Source organism: Sitophilus oryzae, unplaced genomic scaffold (genome assembly GCF_002938485.1).
Source record: "Sitophilus oryzae breed Bouriz unplaced genomic scaffold, Soryzae_2.0 scaffold_1974_pilon_pilon, whole genome shotgun sequence".
NCBI lineage: Eukaryota > Metazoa > Arthropoda > Insecta > Coleoptera > Curculionidae > Sitophilus > Sitophilus oryzae.
Genome location: NW_022146695.1, coordinates 1,111,781 through 1,129,494, shown reverse-complemented (window position 1 = coordinate 1,129,494; position 17,714 = coordinate 1,111,781). Strand labels below are relative to the sequence as shown.

At 34.2% G+C, this 17,714-nt stretch overlaps 1 protein-coding gene across 2 annotated transcripts in view; it reads left to right on the top strand.

Annotated features, from left to right (window-relative positions):
- LOC115883632 (protein fem-1 homolog CG6966) overlaps positions 1-17,714 on the top strand; it is a 53,193-nt gene that overhangs the window by 22,182 nt on the left and 13,297 nt on the right. Inside the window, exon 1 of one of the 2 annotated variants that reach the window (XM_030902001.1) lies at positions 2,183-2,350. The exons of the other annotated variant lie outside the window; for it this stretch is intronic. The gene's annotated coding sequence lies outside the window, so the exon portion shown is untranslated. Of the gene's footprint in view, positions 1-2,182; positions 2,351-17,714 lie in introns of those variants that run through there. 2 annotated transcript variants of the gene reach the window in all.

The following is a 17,714-nucleotide window of genomic DNA, read 5'->3' as shown; positions in this document are numbered from 1 at the left end:
TTGTAAAAGTAAAAAGAAATATACAATAAGCCTTAAATTTCGAAGTAATTCTTCTATAGTGTAAATCACCTTCAGATTTATCTGGAAGCATTTTTATATGTTTTAGAGGAATTTTGATTTATCGGAATTACTATTGAAATTAAAAAGCTAAATAACATACGATCGAAAAAAAAACGGCGTCAAAGACAGCTGGGGAATGACAATCGATGATAATTTTGGCGAGGTCAAGCCCTAGGCGTCATTACTTGCCCGTATTCTTCTTTATTTTTTAGTGGCGTTTACTGCCAGTTGGTTGCACCTTTTATTTGGATGCCACTAAGGCGCGGCATCCAGAATAATTTAATTCTCGGATTCTTAGAACTCTGGCAGAAAGGAAGCTGCCAGAGTTCTAAGTCTATACAAACATTTGCAGGCGAGTCTCGATGATACCTTTCGGCGCATGATCGCCGTAAGTGCCGCTTGACTGTCTCAAAAATGTTCGATTTTAGCATTGTGAGAGAGAAGAGAATTGTTATTTTGAAATGTGTATGATTCGCCCTGTATATTGACCAAATTATTTTTTAAATTAATTCTTTGGCACTTTTTAGGGTTCCGTACCCAAAGGGTAGAAGAATTAGAATTTAGAATAAGTGGGAGGGGGTTAATCTCTGCGACCTTAGAGATCTATTGTGTCCCCCTTTCTTGAGTCATAACTCATAATACAGTCCCAGGACTTCCTACGGAGACCCGTGTCCCTCACAGTCAAGGAGCTACGACCCAGGCCGGGTAGACGAAACGGTAGCTTGTGTCGCCTGTTGGGTTTAGAGGTAGGAGGTGGGCTCCCGACCCTTGGAGGAGGTGGTAGCTTGTATGCCACTTGCGGAGGATGGTCTCACGCAAGTGTCAGCCACCTCTCCTGTAGTTCTCTTTGGGTTTGGCCCCTTGGAACTTTCATTGTTACTGTTCCCAGTGTCGCTAGGGGGTTTCCCCACAGCTTCACCGGTGATGTTTTTATTACTATTATTACCAGATCTCATAGTGTTCCTATGAGTCACTAGGGACTGTCGGTCCACTTCTACAGAGCCCCGCATGTAGAAGTAAGGGGTAAAATACAATGGGGTGCCCCCCGGTGCCCCAAGGTTGAGGCTGTCCGTAGCCACGGCCGGTATCGTTATATGTATTGTCTTGGTGCAATTCCCTGGCCACGACACTACAGTCAGGGACAAGACGATGAGTGAGATGCTTCTTAGACCAAGCCAAGTGCTAGAGGGGATTCCCCCCAGCACCTGACCAGGAGCTTCCCCACCAACGACAAGGTCTTGCATCTCCTAGGGGAAGGCCCAAAGGGTAAAAGCGGGAATCCTATTACTAAGACTTCGCTGTCCGTCCTTCTGTCCGTCCGTCCGTCTGACAAAGGTCTATCTTATGAACCGTTATAGCTAGACAGTTGAAATTTTCACAGATAATGTATTTATGTTGCCGCTATAAGAACAAATACTAAAAACAGAATTAAATAAATGTTTATAAATAAAAAAGTACTTTCACTAAACATTATCTTTTAAGTAAGAATTTTACATAGAATCTTCCAAGTCCTCGATGGCCGCGTGGTTAAAGCGTTAGGACTTTACGCTGCTATGTCGTTGGAGCCGTAGTAAGGCAGGTTCGAATCCTAGTCAAGGCGTTTTTTTTAATCGTTTTTTTTTAATTTCTACATATTTATTTTTACTTTTTGCATATTTATTATTGATTAATACAATTTTTAGTAATGCTTTACTTTATTTTTTTTTAAATTACTTATACGCGCATTCGGAAATACGCAAAATCGGAAGAAAAATTATAATAATATAGTGTCTAATATTGTATAGATAATGAACGGAACCCTTCGTGCGCGAGTCCGACTCGCACTTTTTTTCTTTTCCACCCTGTAATTATTCAATATAACAAAGTGTCTTATAAGTCTGTACAAAGTACGAAGTCATAAGTCTTCTGTAAACATGTTTGTGCATTTAGCGGTGAATAAAACGACCGTCGACTTGGACAGTACTGATATTTTTGCGTAACTTATTGACCTACAGGCGTTGCATAAGTCGGTAAAAACGTCGAGTCAAGGCAAGATGGCTTAAAAAAGTCGCCATGTCAATATTTTTGTGCAATTCGAACAATTGGAGCCCAACGAGCCAGTCATTGAATGTACATTCGTACGTTTATACCTATTTTAAATCGTTTTTATTAACGTGGAATCTTTAAAACGTCGGTATTCTGTGTTGTTTGAGTTATAATGGTGCTGAAATTCAAGTTATTATGGTTAGATTGTTTTAAAATTAGTACTAAGCTCCTCCTTAGCAATCCTTCCAGGATTTCTGCAATTTAGGTTAGTATTTTTAAGTCCACATTAAGTTCATCTACACATAACGTTTGCCCTGTCAAGTAAAACGGATTAAAAACCAGCGTATACAATGAAAGTTTTACCTGCGGATTTATCAATTAGTTATACAGGGTGAGTCTTAAATAAATGCAAATATTTTCAGGGCTGGTAGACCTTGATAAAAGAAACATACTTTCTCTTTACCATTTTTCAAATAAATCCAAAATAACTGAGTTATTTTACTTTGAAAATTTCCCAAAAAACAATTTTTTTGCTAATATTTTGAGAACCACTGGATCTTTTCTGGATTTTCTTTCTTGTAATTTTAATCTACTACCTATGTTGCCTTATTATCAACAAATTATGTTTTTTAACTAAAAACTAAAAAAAATCCAAACATTTTTTTCAAAAAATTCCAAATTTTACTCCTAAAAATAATTGCACTTATTTTATATTTAAGACTAACCCACACTCACTATAGCATTGTCTTTAGTGTTGTTATGTTTAGCATATTGAGAAAGAAAAAACATTGAATTTTACTACAAAATTCTACTTCTAATATTTTAAATTTTAATTGATAATTCAAAAATCATATTCATCAGTTTCCGGCTTTCAAAATTCAGTTTGAATTTGGTTTGTAAGAATCCAAAAATGAACAAAATTAGTATTTATACTTAATATATTATTAAAAATACTGAGATATTAAATTTTGCCTATTTTCAATAGGGTCATTTGTTTCACAGTTGATAATTACATGGCAATCCCAGATTGTTATTAACCGAGATAAATTACTACATCAACAAATATGAAAGAAAAAAAAACAATGATAGTTCTCCGTAATGTGTGAGATAAACAAAATTTCACACATACTGTAACACCACCTATTGTTTTTATGGTTTTTTACTATAAAAACAATAATTATATTATTAGTTTATTGCTACTGTCTGTTTTGTTTATTAGCGACGTATTACCTACACCGAGAAAAATACGTATAGAGAATTTTATAAATATCAATGTCAAAATTTGTAATACACACCTATTTTAATAAACCACCTAATTTACAACCTAACCTAACCTAACATAACCTAACCTTACCCAGGGTGTTGTATCGAAAACATATGCAAGGTACTTGGAATTAGGAACACACAAGAACAGGCCCAGACAAAGTCGTCAAAGAGTCACAACTGAACAACAAAACCGTCTTGTGTGCCAATTTGCTAGAAGAAATCTCTATGTTTCTCATCTAGAGCTACAAAGACAACTTCTGGCAGCTACAGGTGTGAACGTTTCAGTTGAAACCATAAAAAAAAGGCTTCGTGTTCGAGGGTTTTACAGCAGGAGAGAGTTACGGATCCCACAGTTATCTCGGCAAAATAAAATTGGCCGGTTAAATTGATGCCTTCAACATCAAAACTGGAATGAAAACTGAGAATTGGAAAAATGTTCTTTTTTCGGTTTTCATCGAATTCGGGTTCTCAGAGCTCCAGAAAGACGAGCACGACTTCAGGCTGCCAAATCTGTACGAAGATATAAAGCAACTGTAATGTTAATGTTCTGGGGAGGTATTATGCCGGAAGCAAAAACTCCATTGTTTCCACTTCACCAAACGTTAACGGGTCGGAGGTATGTTGATTTAGTGCTAGAACTAATAGTTAGTTTTTGGAGAGCTGCAATTGGGGATAATTTTAACTTCATGCACGATAGTGCACCTCCCCATGCCAGCAGAGTGACTCTTGAATGTCTTGAAAGGGAAGGTGTCATAGGTTTGGACTGGCCTGCATGTTCACCAGATCTAAACCCTATCGAATACTTGTGGGACAAGCTCAAAAGAAGGGTTAGAGCTCGTCGAAACAATACAGGAAATCTCGCACAGCTTATTGATGCAGCATTAGCAGAATGGCAAAGCGTACCTCAAGAAAACGTTGATGATTTAATAAGAAGCTTGCATAAGGGCTAAAGGTGGCAACATGTCATTTATATTTATCTCTGTCGCATGCATTAAACATACAGACCACGCAGATGAAGTGACCAGACCTAGAATATACACACACACATATTGAAAAATAACATAAAAAAGAAATGATAATTAAAAAAATTGCAAATTGTAGGTGGTAAGTTCATTTCGCTCTTTAAATTAACCAAGACATGTATTGGTATGAACTAAAAAACAAAATGCTGAGGAGACATGCTTCTGACCGAAAAGTAATGTTTTAGAACAGGGTGTTTTAAAGTTAAGGAAAAAAACAACCCTTCGATTAACCCTGTATAATAAGCAAAGTACTAAAATTTATAAAAAAAATTAGTTCACGAATTAATTTCATTTTTTTAATTTAAGCTTGATATATTTATATACAGTTTGCTCAAAAATCATGAAAATAGGACTAAAAGTATAAAAATCTCGGTAAAAATATAACACCTCAAATTTGACCAAAAATTTTTCCGTTGCGTTTTTTTTGGCATCTGAGTGTAGTTTATTTTTTAGACTTCTGATTCTATAGCGAAATACCTAGATTTTTTCAAACTACTTGAACTTTACTTTCTGTTTTTTCAGTGTATCTGTCTATACTGAATGTGCAGAAAAAAATGTTGTCTGCCGTTTGTTTTCCTTAATGAATTCGTAAATCTTGCTTTACCGTCTGATCTGTTTACAAATTATTCTCAAATATCACGCAACAGTAACAGGTTATTGCATATAATACATTATGTAGATATATGCCACTCGGGGTATGTACAATACTAATCCGAAGTGAAAAAAGTAGATTATCTTATTGAAAGTTTTGGATTTTTACCGTTTTTTTTTCTATACGCATATATTAAATGTCCTACGTTTTTTTATTCTATTTTTTTAAATGTTACGTTATCTAATTTTTTAATCCATTTTGACAGGGTGAGGTTGGGCTAGGATATGGAGTAATGTTGGGCAAATAAATAAAAAAAAATTAATTGGGCACCATTTTTTTGTCGATTTATTTATCATAATATAGCATGTTGGAAAATGTTTCTCGTAGGTATACAGGACAATTGTAATTTGATCTCCATTTTTGGGGATTTCAAAAAAAGGGTGGCTAAAAATCTTTATACAGACACCGGAAAAATCTAGGGATATCATTTTATTAAAGTTAAAAATAAATGTTTTCAATAAACAACCACATATTGGTATGCCGATTCTTTCTACTTCGATTGAAACGAAGTAGTCACACTAGTTTTATTTCTAAATTTAGGATATTTGCAGAAGTGTTTGTGCATTTTTTGTCAACTGTATAAAAAGCACCTAGTATCAATTGTTCGAATTTACCCTGTACTGGCTATGTTTTTATGATAACTGGCCAGAATTCATTCAAATAACTCTGTTTAGTATTAAACGACATTATGGAGCGTAGACATCTTAACAGAGACGAAATGCTAAGGGCCATGGGTATGCTCGAAGCCGGAATGCGCCAAATCGACGTAGCTAGAGCATTAAATACAACCCAAAGTGTAATATCGCGATTAAGTGCACGCTACCGTGAAAGTGGTGATGTTGCTGAAAGGCACACAGGGCGACATCGCATTACTACCCCTCAGCAAGATCATTTTTTACAATTAAATGCTCGACGCCGACCGACTCTTACAGCACCAGAGCTTAGTTTAATTCTCCAGGAAACACATAATGTAACCGTTAGTCCTGACACAATTCGCAATAGATTAGAGAGGTCAACTTAAGAAGCAGACGCCCTGGAGAGCTCAACCCTTAACGAGAGGAAATCGAGAGGTACGATATTTGTGGGCTCAAGATCATGTTCAGTGGTCGAATGAACAATGGGCCAATGTTCTCTTCACGGATGAGTCACGCTTTGGAATTCATCCGGATTCGAGATGGCTTAGGGTATGGAAAGAACCAGGAAATCTTATTCGGTTGGATCATGTTCAGGAAGTGCACCCTTATCAAGGTGGAACAGTTATGGTCTGGGGAGGAGTCCAGTTAGGCCGAAAAACCGATCTCGTTTTTCTTGAAAGGTTTCTAACAGGAATCACATATCGTGATTTAATTCTTGACCTTGTCGTGGTACCATATGCCAATGATTTTGGGAGAAACTTCATTCTCATGCATGACAATGCACGGCCTCATACAGCCAGAGTGGTAAGTGAGTTTATCAATGCTCATCAATTAAACATCTTACCCTGGCCGGCACAATCTCCTGACCTCAACCCCATCGAGCACGTATGGGACGCGGTCCAAAGAAGAATTTTGAGAATGGGTATGCCTCGTGAAACTCGTAGGGATCTGATTCGGGCCGTGAATGCAGCGTGGCAGGCTGTACCTCAAGAAGAGATCGACAACCTGCAGATCGACAACGCAGGCTGTTGCGCAACGAGTTGCCAATGTATGGTAGTGTTTGATGCGTTGCCCAATTGTTTGATGAGTTTCAAGAACGTTTGAATTCTTTTGTGCAACAGGACTGTTTGCGCAACGCGTTGTGTAGTGTATGTGTATGTTGCGCTTCGTTGTGCAATATTTTAGTTCTTTCATTGAAATTCTTTGTTTTCTTTTTCGTTTTTTGGTATCATCGACATCATCTAGGGTATATACGATAATAATTGACGCAATGGCAATTGAGAACATGATTGTTTCTCAAACAATGCACAACTTTTAATAAAAAGTTTGATCAAAATTTTACTAAGTGCATGGGTGATGCAGTTGTGCAACGGAACGTTGCGCATCGCTTTGTTGCGCAACTTGTTTGATAGTGTATGGACCGCTGAATCAGTTGTGCAATGCAGCGTTGCGCATCGCTTTGTTGCGCAATTTGTTTGATAGTGTATGAACCGCTTTTGTAAGAAATTTGACTTCAAACATGCGCACATAGTGCACACACAATTTTTGAATAATTAAATGGCAACCTAACATTTTTCTGTTTACAGCTAGTTTGTATATCTTGGGTACTACCTTCGTTTTGTACAGCCTATTGGTCTTATTTGTCTGAGAGTAATAACTTTCTGTGTATAACTAACCTTATACTGACAGAACAATATTAAAAAGACTGTAAAATAAAATTAACAATTCTGAAACCTGAAAAAAACATAAGTGCCGCCCGTAGAGGCATTCGGAGAGCTTATGACGGTCAGTGAGCTTTGTTTGTCCCTTATTGTCTGAAGGATGCTCAAAAAAGAACAAGAACGTTACGACCAGTTAAGCCTATGTGTAGTATACGCGCTTATTTTCGTAATGTCGACAAAGCCGTCCTTGGTACCTCTAAATATGGCCACTTGTCTTCATGTTTTCCGCGTTATTTATCTCTCTTTTTTGTTGTGCAGTTGAAAAGTCAAGAACGTTCACGAATACAACGGCGAAAATGCGGCAAACAACGGAAAATTATGCTTTATTTATGATTTTCGTCGAGTATTTTCGTTCTGTAATTATGATTGCTTTGTTGACACAAGAAATATCGAATTTATTGTATATCATGAAATACGGAGCGATCAACAATGATTGAAATAGTTTGCTATTCTGGTTTTGATCGTTTGGTTGGCAGTACGTTTAATCTTGTGAAGATTAAAAAATAAAGTAAAAAAAAAGTAAAATCTTGTGAAGACTAATAAACAAGATGAAAATTAAATGGATTTAATCTGTAAATGTTTTCTAATTATTGAATTAGTGTATTTAAAAAGATGTGTTATATTCAGTGATGGACAGACACCCGGTATATTGAATGTGGGTAAATATGGGGTATATTGAATTTGAATAAATACCTCGGTAAAGACCATTGCACTCGGTATATACCCAAGTATACTTGCTTTGTTAAATTTAAGATATAGTCTATCCAACGACAAAATCCTTGACAGTGATAGTGTGACATGTGTGTGTCATTTTAATTTCAAAGTAGTTTATTTTATTTTACAAAGAAATAAGTTGGGTACAATTGGAACGAATAGCAGCAACTTTTAATAGCCCTGTATAAATTTAAGGAACGAATACCATTTTTCAATAAAGTTTATTTCTCTACCTTTAAACTCAGCATAAGAATTAATTCTGAAAAGTAATGTACAGGGTGTTAATAATCTCTTCTATTGTAGCATGCAAATTTAAATATCTTTAAATATCTTAAAAACTAAAGATTTTAAACATATTTAACCCTTATAATAAATGCCTTTTTTGGGCCCAAGAATCCAAAAATGAAATAAAATACCGGGTGTTCCATAAGAAAAAATTTAACTTTGATATGGATCTTAGTTCTGAAACACCCTGTATATTTCAAAATAATTTTAAATTGTGCACATTACCTACCCACATATACCCATAAAATATTTTGTTTCTACATCTTTCCGTTTTCGTATAATCAACCGAGGCGAATGAGGTGCGCCACCCTGTATAAACAAGAACTATTTCTAATTTTCAAGCTCAAACAACTTCCTGCATTTATTATTACATCTATCAATATAACTTATGTACAAATAAAACAATTTTATTATTACAATGGAATAAATAAAACACAACATAAATAAAACAAAATATTTTATTAATAATAACACAATTTTTTTTAAACCAGTAACGTTTGACATTATCTCTCTGCAGTACTAAAATGTATTATTTACCTATTGTGTCATGTTATTTTACAGATACTCCAGTTTTTGGTAACCATATACGAGATGGTATACAAATTTTATTTGTGGCTAATACAACTCTGGCAAACTGTGTCTCTGGGCACCGAATATTAACTGTAAACTATGGTCTGGGTCAACACTTAATTTTCCCTCCAGTTTTCCTCCACTTAATTTAAAAAAACACGAAACACACGTAAAAACACAGTCCAAAATGCAAAATACATAATATTTATCGTTTCTATTTGACATAATTTGACAGAAACTTATAACTTATAATTTGGCAAGAGTTTGACATCAAAAATCTTAAGTCGGGTTCATACGCATCTACGTCCGTTTATCGTTCATCGTTCCGTCAAAACAATAATATTGAAATTTGATCTGTCATTTTTGAAATAAACCAATAAAAGTGGTTAAAAACAACTAGAGACGACACGCATGACGGATTTATAATAAACCCATCCATAGTTAACTTAAAAAGTATTAGAAACTTTTTTTTAGTGAAATAAATGGATTGGTATGGACGTCATCTGCTTTTTTTTGTCATCGTCTGTCAAAATCTTACCTGAGAAAAAAACAGAGTATACTTTAATTACAAATTTTATAGCCGCATTTTGTTGTTACATTCAACATTAAAAAACATCTAAGAATAAGTGGTCAGATTCGATCATATTGTATTTGAAACATTGTTGATCGTTCAGTTTTTATTTCGCAATGGTTTCGATTTCGCACGGTTAGAATTTCATAAAAATATTTTTCCTCACTCTGTAAACAGAACGATTTTTTCCAAGGAAATTTCGATAAATTTCTAGAAATCAAAACAAAATACTTCCAAGATTTATTTATGTTTCTATGAATCGTTAAGAGATTCATAATATTATGTTTTGTGTCTGACATTTCCCTGTTTTTACTTCGAGTAAAATGTGAAAACCGGTATGGTATCTCTTGCATTACACGGCGCGGAGCTATATGCGGTTAAAATATTTTTAAAAACTCATTCTCCAATGTGTTTTCTCTAGATTCGTATACAAGTGTTTTTGTTTTTCCGTATCATAACATTTTCTTTATTTAGATTGTATTATGTTATTGTTACCTCAGACTTAATAATGTATTAAGTTAATATCAAATAAACTATTAGTCACGGACCGTCACAGCGTTGCCCACTTTTACATATTTTCTTTTAATCAAAATATTTTAGGAACAACAAAACTCATCTTCTTAACAGCACTTAAGGGACATAACGGGCCATTACTATCGCATTCCCGTTCAAAATATTCTAATAAAGTTGCGATGAACTTTTTACGGCTATTAAGCTATCTTGTACACTTCGCACTAAAAGACGCTCTAAAAAGAACAATGTTCGTCTGCAAGGTCTGATAGTAAACATTTTTAAGCTGAAAGTATCTACAACGCTAATTATTTAAACCAAAAACTCCTAATACAAAACTAAAGTGTCAAAACGAATGACAGTGTCAAGAAATAAATAAATAAATGTGACAACTTGACATTTTTTACAGCAGAGCTACCACCTGAATCCCCAGTACGAAATTTAAATTCCAGTTAGTCAGCCCGGCGCCGAATATGGTTGGCAACAATAAATTTAAAAATCGCGCCCTCGATTACGTTACTAAAAGTTGATATCAAATTATAAATAGACCAACCAAAAGCATATTGTAAATAAACAAAAGCCTAGATGTAAATGTATTTATTAAAAATAAGTTTATTAACGCAGATCATAGTATATGATATTGTTACGGATTTTGTGGATCCACTAATTTAAACTCACGATAAAATACTTAACGAATTTATTTTCTCATTATATACAAACAATTTGTACTAATTACAACACACAATTAACTATTTATAAAATTCGTTCGCCAAATTGTCACGATTCACAATTTAAAACGCGGTATTTCAAACTTCAAACTCCCTTAACTGCCGATCGCGCGCCTTTATACATAAACTCTACCAACTGTTACTGGAACCTTCTAAAATTATCGGTAGCATTCTGCCTCCTTCTAGTAAATTCTATTGCCGCCTGATTCGCTTTTCTACTTGGCTAATAAGATAGTCCTCAACCAGCAATACACTTGCGGTTTATTCACTTCTCCGACAGATGTCGCCACATACACCTTGACAATATGTATTATTTGGGGAATGACAATCAATTATAATTTTGACAAGACCAATATGGAGACGTCATTCACTAAAAATTGACATAAATTTTTCTAAAAATATATGTTTTCATAAATTTCAAACTATACTATTTAAAAATGATTTTTACTCAATATGTAAATTACAACCTTCTTAAGGCCAACTGGCAGTAAGTGACGGACCAAGTAAATGACGTCTAGGGCTTGACCTCGCCAAAATTATCATCGATTGTCATTCCCCAGCCGTCTTTGACGCTATTTTTTTACGATCACCTAGTATTTATACACAATAGTGGATTTTTGGTCGAAAAAAAAATAGAAACGCTATTATTATAGAATTAGCATTAATTAGCAGATCAACTGTCCAGAAAATACAGCCAAAAAACTATTAGAATATGGTTATTTTTAAAACATTATGTGCATGGGTTCATTAATAATTATGTTTCATAAATGTAAAAGTTGGCCACAGAAGAACGAGGTACGGTATGTAGTACGAAAATAAAAGTTTGATTAATTAATAAATACGAAAAACACTTTCGACGTATCTATTTCGGTTTGACAGTTTTTTCACCTCAAAACTTCTCAATTAACATAATTATACACGTATACGTCTGTATATACAGGATGGTCAAACCTCATTCCTCATTGCATTGTGTAGTATCTATTATGAACCGAGATCATATATACTTACGTGGATAAGTAAATTACTATGGAAACAATCGCAAACATATCAACGACTTTTGACAATTTATCTTCTTTTTTTGTTGCACACGCGGTGCTTCTACTCTGTCTATCTTTGTCGAGGACCTAGCGTCCACGCGCCAAATTTAAACATTAATTTTAAAAAATTAATTTGTAAAATGCATATATTATACCGTGCTGGCAACTGTTACTTTTGGGACGGCAAATACATGTGTGGAAGTAAATCGCATAGGGATCTTATTAAGTCGGAGTGAAAGAAATGCGATCGACCGACGCGATGCGCCACGGTGTGCTGTTGCGGCGTTGCCGATACGCCTTTCCCTATCAAGTAAAGTAAAATCGCGATCGCAAACCGCTTATTTTTAAAAGACTTTTTTTCAAGATATAACTAGATAAAATCATTAGACATGTTTCTGAGCATCTGAAATGGAATTATAAGGATATCGTTAGAGTGTCATTTTTTTATAACGAGAAAACGTCAGTAATCGCGATAATTTAAAAACTCAACTTTTTAACACATAACAGGCCATAACTCAAGAACCACTTTAGATATTGAAACTTTTTTTTTATTTTCAAGATCGGATATTTTACAATATGTTTACATAAGAAAAATTCGATAAGGTTGTTTTTTCCATTCAAAAATTGTAAACAATCCATCCATTTACTTTTAGAGCATAGCAATTTTCAGCAATCATGTAATTTTTTTATTAATAAAGATTTTCACATACTGTCTACAAAGAAAATACAGCAGAAATATTAACAAAGTTCTTGAAAAAACTACAATCTATTATTTCTAATAGATTTCGAGATATCGATTTTTGAATTCAGAGTTCTAATAGCGCGACCACTATCGAATACCCACTCAATTCCACTTATTTTTACCAAAAATGCAAGTGTTTCTAGCTTGCACTTAAAAAAATTCAAGCTATAGGGAAAATTACAACGACTCGTTAATAAATAAACATATTAAGTATCACGAGACTTAATTAAATCGTGAAGCTGAACGCATGACGTACACCTTTTCCTAGAACTTTAAGTACTGACAGAGGTATTGATTGGGTCGACCGGTCAACTGCTATATCTGCTATATCCCCTTCCACGTCTCTTAGCGATGTGCACAGTTTCTCGGTTTATTTAATACGTTTGGCAACGTGTTTACTGTCCTCTCTTTGTTCAGTACATTATAAACGCATTGTACTCTTCTTACATACGGAAATCTCGACCCAAGACTAACCTTTGCCAGCCCTTTAGTATTTGAACAATAAATTATATGTTTACTGTCACAAAAATTAATTTAAATAAAAAATACATTTAGCCACTCCGTACGAATATCAATATTCTTAGGAAATCTAACCAGAAAGTATGCATGTGGTTTAATATAAATAAAAGAACAACTGAATAATTTACTTGTCTATGAAAAGATAATTCGGGGACCTTATTAGAACTTTCACACACCAAACACTTTCTAGTCATTTTTACGAGTATTTAGAAAGTCCAACGAAAAAAAATAGAAATATAATTGCACAAACTTAAAATTAACTTCTCACTGAAGACACTTTCCCTTGGCTATCTTGACGCATCCTTGGCTATATAAAAGCGGTCGATAAAAGAGTAATTAATACAATTTTTAAAATAAAAAAACGCAAAAAACAAGCGTCGCGTCGTTACACAATGGAAATAAGATTATGACATATGATTATGACAAGATTATGACAATATAAAGGCAATGAAGTAACTCTCTCCTGAAAAGGAGAGTTTGACAAAAAAGAAGAAAAGTTGGTTTCCATAACAATGGATAATTTGTACTTTATAAGCCGTATAAAATTATGAGCGTTTTGGAAATACGTGCAACTTTTAATGCGCATGCGCAAAGGAATGTCTTCGGAAAAGACAAACCTATTGAACGTTTCATAAGTGCAATAAGGAAGGTTTGAAAATGGCATGTCGTGATGTTGGATACATATTTTTAATGCTAAACTTATGGCGTTGATTTATCCGCGTAAGTATATATGATCTAGGATTATGAACCAAAGATACCATATGATAAAGTGGACTTTTTTAGACTTTGACAGTTAAAAACAACATAATTAATCTAACATAATTTCCCGTATGTATTATTTACCTCGCATCCTCTGAAGCACGTTTGGTCATAAAACTTTTTGGTCACACTATTTTATATTCATAAATTTATTAATGTGTCGCCGACTTTACAATGTTATTCTACCTTGCTCATTTTGGACTTTCTAGGCCTTCAATTAGTGTGAAAGGGGGTCATTACCAAGGGTCATCAACCAATGCGTTACTCAATATCGCCGGTTATAAGAATTATTGACAAATCAAGCCCAGCGGGTTAAATACCACAATATTAGACTTTTCCCACGTCTAAAATTCAAGGTTGAGCTATAGATGATATCGTGTGTTGTTGAAAAACTTCGTCTGTATCCATAATTACAATAATAATTAAATTTAAAGCTTTACAAGTTGTCCCAAAAAATGGGAAGAATGTACCTATTGTGATCGCAAAACATTTTCCGATGCACGTCATCAATCATATCGACATTGACACTAAAGTCTATCTTCTTCTTTATCTACCGTCTCCATATCGGAGGTTGACTATTATCATTGCTATTTTGACCTTGGAAGCTGCGGCCCTAAATAGGTCAGATGACGTGACATTAAACCATTTTCGCAGGTTTCTGAGCTAGGATATTCTTCTCCTTCCAACAGATCATTTTCCCACAATTTTTCCCTGGATTATGAGTTGCAAAATCTCATACCTTGGACCTCTCATGATATGGCCGAGATATTGCAATTTTCTTTTTTTCACTTCCTTGAGGATCTCTACGCCCTTCCTCATTCTTCTCAGAACCTCCACGTTGGTGACATGTTCTGTCCATGGTATTCTCAACATCCTACGGTATGCCCACGGTATGCCCACATCCTACGGTATGCCACATAACATTCGAGCATACGAGTTTCGAGAATCGCGGCTACAGAGCAGCTTCCTAATCTTCACAAAGGATGCACGGGCCTTTTCAATGCGAATCTTTATTTCTGAACAATAATCCGCGGTGCAGTCGACACTTGTACCCAGGTAGTCATACCTCTCTACTCTTTCGAGCTCCTCGCCTTCCGCGTACAGATGTTCATTGGGCACTTCAGTTTTAGTGACAATCATGTATTTGGTCTTCTTAACATTGAGTGTCAGACCATATTCTCGACTAGTTGTGATGACGTTATTTAACATATTCTGAAGGTCTTGCATGTTTTCAGCAAGAAGGACTGTATCGTCCGCGTAGCGCAAATTGTTCAGTGGTATGCCGTTAACTAGTATTCCACCAGCATCATCTTCGAGGGCTTTGTTAAAGATTTCCTCTAAGTAGACGTTGAAAAGGAGTGGTGAAAGAACACATCCCTGTCTAACTCCTCGTTTGATATCCACTGCTCTCGTTAGTTCAGATTGGACGCGAACAGGCGCACTTTGATTGAGGTACAGTTTTACTATTATTTGTATATCTCTTACTAAAAGTCTATAAACCTGACTAAATCAAATTTTGGCAAAAATGTTTAAATTTGTTGTATAATTTAAGATACCGAGCAGCTGTTCATTTTACTTTATAGAGCAAATGATTGTAACAGATATTTTATTTAGATTAAAGCTGCAAAAATTAGTTTAAACGGAATTTTATTATCGCTATGTTGGTACATTGCGCCATTTTCTGCAAGGTTGTCGTTTGTTATTTGACAATTATCCTAATATAATGTCAGTCAATATTTTGTATAATATCGTGTTGTTGTTGAATTTTTGTGAGTAATTCTTGTTTTTTTTTGTCTATTTCCATAGTCTTTTTTTAAAAATTGCACTTTTAAGCACAAACACTTCTTTTAAGAACTAAATTGTCGAGTTTGTATTGCATTTCTTGAAATTTGTGTGTTGAGAATATGCCGAAGCATTTAAACAGTCGAAGCAAAGAGCTTGTAGCTTCCTTGATAAACTATTTTGAACGAGAACGTGACAATAAAGATGCTTTATTACCCTTGACTACACTCAGAGAAGTAAGTTTGATTGATAAGCACATTACACTACTTTCAAAGTTATTTCTACGTTAGTTTTTATTAAATTCTGTGATTATTAGTTTGTGCATTAATAGCACCCTCTTACTTGTTATTACCACTTATAGAGTTGTAAGATGTACATCAATAAATAAATAAATAACCCATAATAACGCTTATAAAAATCTTCATAATGGACTAGTTTTTGCCAGTATGTAGTAAGTAAAATAAACTACAAAACAAATAAATCAATTAATTACTAAACTGTTAGTTATTAAATTAAAAACAAAACGTAAAAATATTTAAAAAATGATATAATAAATATATTGTTTGTCACTCTTAAATTAAGATTCATCTCATAAATCCATCACAATCTGGCAGCGCTGTCACCATCGCTTGTCACTCAAAGTTCGTGACGTGAATCGGAAAATGTTTTGCGATTACCATATGAATTTTTCGCTTGTCTGTACCCTGTTGAATTTTTCTGGATATTTGGTGGCCACCTACTCTTTTGAGGCCATTTTTGTAATTGCTTTAACACTGCAGAAGGGTTCTGGACCTATGAATGGCATTGATGAGCCTTGTTTCGCCATCTCATCTACCTTTTCGTTGCCTTTGTGGTCCTCGTGTCCTGGTACCCAGGCTAACGTAACATCGCTACAATGTCCCAGTGTAAGCAATTGCACAATCCAACACTAAAAGGTGAATATAGCAACTGAAAAGTGTGTTCTTTCCTGCATTGTTAAACTACTCTATCTAAATGTAAACGAATTTATATGCAATCCAAAACTAGTATTTTTAAATTTAATGATTTATAGCTTGATTCGTAATGTCCTAATAACGAAATTTTAATGGGATATTTTTTCAAAACGGAAAATCAAATATAACCTGTCAAATTTTCCACCGATTTGTTTTAAATTTTCCAAATTATCGTAATCTATCAAACATTCAGGATTTTATTCGTTTATTTTATTTCACATCAGTTTGAGACAGTTATATTTTTGTAGTATTGGTGAGGGTCAGTGTTTTTTTATTCTTGCTATTTTAATGGTCAGTAAAATATATTTTTTTTATATAACCACATAGGTTTACTATTACTAATGAATTGATATGTAAGTACCGGTACGATAATATTAAATAATATCATATAACAATAAAACGGTATAATAGGCTTGGAAATGAAGATCGCTGTCATTTTAATGTTATCGATTGTCATTTCCAAGTCAACTTGACGCCGGTTTTTTCCAATTATACGGTATTTAAACAGGTCCCCAAATATATTGAAAATTGAAACTACATTGTTGATCATCTTTTATAAAGCATATCCTTCATTTCGATATAGACAATTTAGCAAATATAGATTAAACTACTATATTATTCACCTGTCTACAGGCAATGATCGATAAGAAAAGATGTTAAGTGGCTTTTACAATGACAATCGTCTTTCATCAATCAATGACAACCCTTTTTTATTTAAATCTTATTTTTTTGATAGTATTTTATGTCAATTTTTTAAAAAATTACATATTTGTAGGAGTTAGCTGTACAGAAATGATCAACGATTTTAGTCTTACAGGCTACTCTGGCGCTCTTTTTTTCATCGTAGGTACCGTTTATAACCTTTATAATATATTCGTTCTTTTTGTATTGTTTTTCCAATAAGTATCTATAGCACGTTTCTAGATTTTTTATTAACAAGAAACGTCAAAAATCAACTTAAAATTTATGAGAAGATTCTTAATTTATTATATTCATATTCTAATCTATATATTTTCTGAAGTTTTTGTCTAAAAATAGACATACTTAATATTACAAACACACCTATACATACTTTAACCACCGAATATTAACTAAAAACCTTTAACGCTTTGATTATAAAACGT